The sequence below is a fragment of the Prunus mume genome, unplaced genomic scaffold, assembly GCF_029339155.1.
Source record: "Prunus mume cultivar Tortuosa unplaced genomic scaffold, ASM2933915v1 scaffold14, whole genome shotgun sequence".
NCBI classification, from domain to species: domain Eukaryota; kingdom Viridiplantae; phylum Streptophyta; class Magnoliopsida; order Rosales; family Rosaceae; genus Prunus; species Prunus mume.
This window is the reverse complement of record NW_028296560.1, coordinates 78,958-86,779: the sequence shown is the minus strand read 5'-3', so window position 1 is coordinate 86,779 and position 7,822 is coordinate 78,958. Positions and strand designations below refer to the sequence as shown.

Here is a 7,822-nt window from a genome sequence, read left to right as displayed (position 1 = left end):
TATTCACCGTCGTGGTTTGGTTATGGAAAAGATGTCGTGATTCCACGACCATTTGGAATAGTATACACGACGGTGAATTCGCCGCGGTTTTTCCTTTTTTGTAGTAGTGATAAAAAATATATCCAAGGCTTTGGTGCCTATCCAAACCTCTCGATTTATTGACCTAAGCCACACTTGTACATGAAATCTCATACTGGGATAAGGTCACAATTGGCAACACTACGAATCATGGAACAAGCTTATCGTAGTATTCCACCGAGATTAGCCTATGCAACCCAAATTCATGAACTCCGATCTTTCCAATAGTTTAGTTTGGGGTGATCCCTAAAGAACCTTGGGAGATTGACTTTTGGTGAATTTGATGTTGAATGGCAATCAACTTTGGGTCCTATACCCTCAGAATTTGGATATCATTGACTGATATTGAATATCTTGACTTGTCCACCAACAAATTCAATGAGTCAATTCCAGTCATTTTTGGCGATTTGCTCAAATTGCACTACTTGAATTTGAGCACTAACAAGTTCACTCAAGAAATTCCATTTCAGTTGGGAAAGTTAGTACATATGTCCCAACTTGATCTAAGTCACAACTCACTTGAGGGTAAGATACCATCAGAAATGAGCAGTATGCAAAGCTTAGAGAAGTTGAATCTTTCCCACAATAATCTTGTTAGATTGTAGGGGAAACAAAGTGATTTTATTATATTTGGAGGAAAATACATGGCTTAGTGTAGGCTAATTGGCCTCCTTAGCATATTGGCTTATTGGCCCCAACACTTCATTTAGAATAGTTTGGGCTATTTGGCCCTTACACTTAGATTGGTGAGCTGCCCTCAACATAGCTTTCTTTGAGTAGCTTAGCTCCATTAGTTTGGGAGTTCTTTTTGTTAGACTCCCCATATGACTTGGGTTGGGTAGCTTTTTTGCTCCCACATAGATTGGGAGTTGATTGGTTCACTCCACCATGCTTTATTGCATTGCATGCCTATTTATAGGAATGCTTTGCCGACATCACCAAGTTCCACCAACTTGGTCTCTTACTCCAGCCACATGTATGTGGCTTTGCCTAGAAACTTCTATATTTTTGTGGCTATTGTTTAGCCATCATGGTCCACCTCCTTATTCTTTTCTCCACAACTCTAGGTTCTTCCACCAATAATGATTCTTCTAGAACCTTTTGGATCTTTTAGTCACAAATGGGCATTAGTATTTTCAACAAATCTTAGAGGTTTCATTCCAACAAGTTTTGATGAAATGCGTGGCTTGAATGACATCGACATATCCTACAATGAACTGCAGGGTCCAATCCCCAACAACAAAGCATTTCAAAATCCTCGGGTGGAAGGGAATGACGGATTGTGTGGCAATGTTGGTGCACTAAAACCGTGCGATGATTCTGATGAATATAAGCACAACTCAAAACTGGCCTTCTTAATAATTTTCCCTATCTTAGGAGCACTTTTACTTGCTTTCCTGGCATTTGCTTTGTTTGGAAGAAGAAGAAGAAAGAAAGAGACGGAAATAGGACAGAGCAATATGTACCAAAGCTTTTTCTCAATATCTAATTTTGATGGAAGAAAAATGTATGGAGAAATCATGAAAGCAACCAATGTTTTTGATGATGTCTATTGCGTCGGGAAGGGAGGACAGGGAAGTGTCTACAAGGCAAAGCTGCCATCAGGCAGCACTGTTGCTGTGAAGAAATTCCATCAGACACTTGATGGTGACGAGGCATCTCAGAATAAGGAATTCCTTAATGAAATAAGGGCATTAACTCAGATACGACTCCGAAACATTGTGAGGTTTCTTGGTTTTTGTTCAAGTTCCCGTCACTCGTTTTTGGTCTATGAGTATCTGGGAAGAAGGTAGCTTGGCTGCAATCTTGAGCAACGAGCATGAAGCTGAAAAGTTGGACTGGAGCACAAGGGTGAGACTTGTAAAAGGGGTTGTTAATGCCTTGTGTTATATGCATCATGATTGCTCACCGCCTATTGTGCATCGAGACATAACAAGCAGCAACATTTTGCTGCATTGTGACTGTGAGCCTTATGTTTCATACTTCTGACCGCTTAAGCTTTCAATCCGCACTGGCGAATTGACTTCTCTTGCGGGCACATATGGATATGTAGCACCAGGTTAAATACTTAAATATGGTATTTTTTTAAATTTAATTCATATTAACTATAGATGTATATATTTATGGTTTGCTCTTTCTTAATTTGTATGCAGAGCTGGCTTACACAATGAAGGTAACTGAGAAATGTGATGTTTATAGCTTTGGAGGCCGTCGAAGTGATTATGGCAATGAAATAATTTCGCCTCGTCCTTTACATGTCCATCCACTAGTACCTATCCAAACATATATTGCTTAAGGATGTACTGGACAAACTCCTTCCCCCTCCTAAACCTCATGTTCTTGATGAACTCAGAACCATTGGTAGGCATTGCATGCATACATTCCCATCCACAATCGAGGCAATAATGCTCATGGTGGTTTCTGCAATATTGTTTCAAATTGCTGCTTCCTATAGAGGAACCGATGATATTACCCTTGAACAACTCATTAAGATTTAAATTGCTAGTGACCTATGAGGTTTGAGCAAAATTACGATCCTTTTGTTTAAACATAATTTGAGCATGTCTTTTCATGTCAACTTTATCTTGTATATTGCTTTGAGCTAGATTAAAATCTTCAACTATCCTTTCATACAAGTACTGAGTTCTGGTTTGTATCAGAGTAAACTGATTTCACCATAATCCTATTTATTACCACATTTGATGGAAGAAAATTCTCATCCCAAATTTTATTCATGAACTAAAATCTTCTCCTGAATTTGATTTGCCTGACGGCTGAAGGCTGTTCATATATAATGCTGCAATGGGTGCATAACATTCATATTTCCACAAGCACCCTATAACCTATATTACCATACGGTTTTATGACTGGTAACAGTTATTTGTGTTGTGAGGACAGACTCAATAGGAGTCCACTAACTGTCCAAACCAAGTCCACTAACTGTCCAAACATGCACCAATATTCTCCCCACCTTAACCTCCTAGGTCCAATCCTTGCGTTAAGTTAGGCCCAATGATTCTAGGTCCAATCCTTGGGTTGCTTAACAATTTTATCCAAAATGCTTCGGTGCAATAGTGGACCATATATTATTGTTGTATTCTTCGATATGAGACTTACACATCATGGCTTGTATCGAGCCACCTATGCCAATTTATATTACAATTCATATGCAATGATTGATAATAAAAGTCAGTAATCAAAATATCAAATACATACATTCATATACAATATATGGCAAATTTGAGAAGGGTAGCTAACCACTCTACTTATTCATTGAATCACCTGCTAGGCTAGTATTGTAGCCTAAATGTTAGACCAGATATTACCACATCTTATGAAAATTCACATCCCAAATTGTACATTTCCTGGACTAAAGCTTGTGCTGAATTTAATTTTCTTGACAGATGCAGTCCATAACAATGCAATCGATGCATTGGGATATGTTCTGCTCTGCCAATTAGAGCTCATAAAATAACAATTCGTAAACTTCCATAACGGTGTAGCATATATATGTTGAAGATAGTTGGTGGGCAACTGTATTCTTCCTTTGATGCAGCCTGCAATCTTGGTGTTTTCACACCGAAGGTTATGCTTATAAATAGGCATTAGAAATGCATCTGAAGATATAACAAGAAGAATCTGAGCATCCAAAACTTCAAATAAAGTTTTGAGGGGAAATATTGTGTGTTCCTCATTATGAGAATTGAGAGAGAAAAGCCTCAATTCAATGAGAGTTGGAAATCCTCTTGATAGAATATCCAAGAGAGAAATAGTTAGCCACTTTAGCTAGAGTTTATACACAAAAGTGAGAGTGTTCTTGTAATCCCATTATTTTACAAAGTGGAAGATATTACTGCTGCTGCCCCGGGAACGTAAGCACAAATTTCCAAACCTTGTTAAATTCTTGTGTCTCATTTATTTGTTGATGTCACTTTTATTTCCGCATTTGGGAAAAGTTAGATTCAGGGATAATCACATTATTCATCTGCCTTGCATTACATAAGTGTTTATAGAGGTTCAGCAATTTGCCTACCTCCTCTTTGGTGATCCCCTTGAGAAATTTCACTAATGAAGATAGACTTGAAGGAAACATACATTTAATACTTAGGAAATGAACCTTAGCCATAACCTATACAACAAAAACATTTTAAATGGCGAATTCATTTTGTTTATACTAGTTGAGCTAAACCTTTTTCATTTTAAACCAAGTATCTTAGCCTAGTATCTTTGAACACAAATAGAAAAGGGAAAAAGGGAATAGATCTTTACTCTTGATGACCTTTTCTTAATTTCTCAAGAATGAACACCTTTGTTGGAAATGCTTTTTGTTTCTCTTGATTTTGACTCATTCACCCTAAGGCTCCGAGATTGGAGTCCTTTACCTCACCACACCAAATGCTCATAGAGATGAAGAGAAGGCAATCAAGAAGTATGGATGCTAGTCTACTTCTTGATTGGATCAATTTTTCGTTTATGGAAGATAAGATACAAAGATGATCACTCATCAACCAAAGTAGGAAATCAAAAACCCTAGCTAGGTTTTCTCCAACACTTAGCTTATATAGGACAATACAAAAGGCAATTGGGTGGGTATTTGGAGCTCCATTTGGTCCATAGCTCATGTTATCTTATGCCACTTATTCATTGGGCCCAATAACCTTTTGGGTTATTTTGTCCCCTTCCTTTTAAATCATATCTAAAGGACATATTAAGTAGTCGCCTGTGTTAGTACTTTTCCATATTTCAAATGTCCAAGCAATTTGTTGAATGACTGAATCATCAATTCAAGTCATTGAATTAATGTAAAGATTGCTAGTTTATGAATTTTAAATGGATTAACATATTCAAATGCATCATTTGCATATGGACTGCATCACCCGTCTGGCTAAAACACAGCACAAGCTTTAGTACAAGAAATAAAAATTTGGGATGTGAATTTTTCTTCAGAGGTGGTAATAAATAGGATAATCTGGTCTAACCATTTTGGTATTGAAGAATATAAAGTTTTCACGTTGAAAACTTGATTGAATGAAATACAATATATAATGAATGACACCACGTTTTAAAACACTGAGAGCTACTGTGATAAAACCCTACACCTACTAGGTTTTGTAGGTGATTAAATTGAAAATATCAATATTGTTAGTAGTGGACTACTAGCCCATCTCTTTGAAATTGTCTCTGAAATTTAAAATGGTATCAGAGCGAAGCTAAGCCCACATCGGACTCAAATATACACGTGTTTGATGTTCTTAGGGCTCGTTTTGGAGTGATTCTTGGAGAAGCACCTCTCACCTGCTTCTCCAATGTAGAAGTGATTATTGTCATATTTAGAATCACTCCCAAACGAGCCCTTAGGGCCCATTTGGTTCAAGGTTTAGGAGCTTGGGAATCGGTTTGAAATTGCATTCTCATGTTTGGCAAGTGCACCCTTGAGAATGCACTCGACTCATGGGTATGGACTTACAAGAACCCTTCTCGGGAAAATATCATCCATTCTCATCTCATGGGATTAGACATGGGAAGTTCATTCTCAAGAAATTCAATCAGTGAATCAAATGAGCCCTGATTCTCTTTTCCCAAATATGTACATATGTGTCCAAAGTTCTTATCGAAAAATGTATTTGCTTATTTCTTTAAAACACAATTAAATGTATAAATTTGACCAAATTTTTTTTTTAAAATGTATAAATTGATTTCCAATTCAACTAACTTTTTGTCAGGATGATATTTAAATAGAGGCTGAAAACAGTTTAGATAATTGAACTTTAATCCAATATAGAAATCTCTCTCTAGAAGGGCCATGTATATGTATGCATACATCATTCAATTGTTTAGCATAATTAGTATTAATAAAGTTTTGTATTATCATTGCAGAAGAGAAGATTGGTACAGAATTTCAGAAGATGAAGAATATTAACCTGGCAAAAAAAAATAGACGTACCTAATCTTAGACAAAATCCCATTGATTAGTTGTATATTCCCTAATTATAGCATAGGAATATTGTACATTATTTCTTTCCTGTAATAACTCTCCTTTATCGCCATATAATGGCTGCATGATGCTGTAAATATTCATTCAAGGAATATCAAATACTTTCCCATATTCTTTGTCTCTCTAAACTTAATATGGTATCAGAGCAACCCTAGCTCTTGAACCTTCTCATCCTCCATAGCCGTCATACAACCTATTAATCAAACTTCCACTTTTCAACATCTCCATGGTAACTCCAGATTCTTCAACCTCGCCAGATACCAACAGTCGCTATTACATTCATCATGGAGAAAATCCCAATCAATCACTAGTCACCGAATTGCTCAATGGTGAAAACTATGCTACTTGGAGTCGATCTGTACAAATGGTTATCTCTGCCAAGAACAAACTTGGCTTCATCAACGGAAAATTCGAGGCTCCATCACAACCAAGCCCGACGATTTAATATGAGTTGTGGAGCGCTGTTACAATATGATTCTTTCATGGCTCGAGCATTCAGTAGCATCCGATCTTGCATCTAGCGTTGTCTTTGCATCAACAGCCCACGGCGTGGGAAGATTTCGTGAGCGCTTCGCCAAGGTAACGCACCAGAATCTACCAAATCCAGAAGGCAATTGCTTCACATATGCAAGGTACATCTACCGTCGCTGCTTACTTCACTAAATTAAAATCTTATTGGGATGAGCTTTCAGTTTACCATCCTCCTCCAACTAGTGAACACACCAAAGTCCTAGCCATAGAAAAATAGAAGGAACAAGATCGGTTAATGCAGTTTCTCATGGGACTTAATGACTCCTATAATGCCGTCCTGAGGACAGCTCCTCCTTATGAAGTCTCTTCCAAATGTGCGCGAAGCATACAATTTTGTCACTCAAGAGGAGAAACAACGGGAAATTGGAAACAATTCAATTGCCGAAAATTTTTCAAGTAGCAACGGCTGTTCGAAGTTTCAAGAATTCCAACAACAAATTTTCCGGTAACTCGTTTTCTCATTCTTCCTCTAATTCCAATAGTGAGGGATTATTTTGTAGATATTGCAAGGACACGCATAAAATTGAGACATGTCCTAAACTCCATGGATACCCACCTGGGCACCAACGCCATGACCCCAATTTCAAGTCCAAAGCTCGCCAGCCAAACCAAGGCAATAGTCATAGACAAGGACAACATATGGACCAGTCCTCACACCATGCTTTCCATGCCATCCATGCAACAGCAAATGCAGCAACAAATGCTGCTGGGTCCCATCCTACCAATGGCTATAATCCTCACGGCTCCACTTCTATTTTGTCTTCCCATGACAGCCATCCTTTTTAGGCCATTATCCTAGGACTTTCCACCAAGCAATATAATCAGTTGACCACTGCCATGGCCAATATGGCCCACTTGCCTAAGGGTAATATTGATGCATATGCAAATGCAACAGGTCTGTATAATTATCCCTATGTTCATTCAATTTTTTCGGACTGTTGGATTTTAGATAGTGGTGCTACAGGCCATATTACTTCAAACTCCTCTTTATTTGTTCAATCACATCCTTCTACCATACCTTCTGTTCATTTACCTACTGGTTCTTCCATCTCCATTGATTCTACTGGCACGATACTTTTTAATAAAGATATTATTTTAAAAGATGTTCTTCATGTGCCTTCCTTCGCTTAAATCTTTTATCTGCTGAAATCACTCAGTCTTTGCATTGTTGTGTGATCTTGTTTCCTAATTTTTGTGTTTTGCAGGACTTGGCTACGG

General features: G+C 37.7%; 1 pseudogene; it reads left to right on the top strand.

Moving 5' to 3' along the window:
• Positions 1–485: 485 nt before the first annotated feature.
• LOC103343366 (MDIS1-interacting receptor like kinase 2-like) lies at positions 486–2,067 on the top strand (annotated as a pseudogene).
• Positions 2,068–7,822: the final 5,755 nt, after the last annotated feature.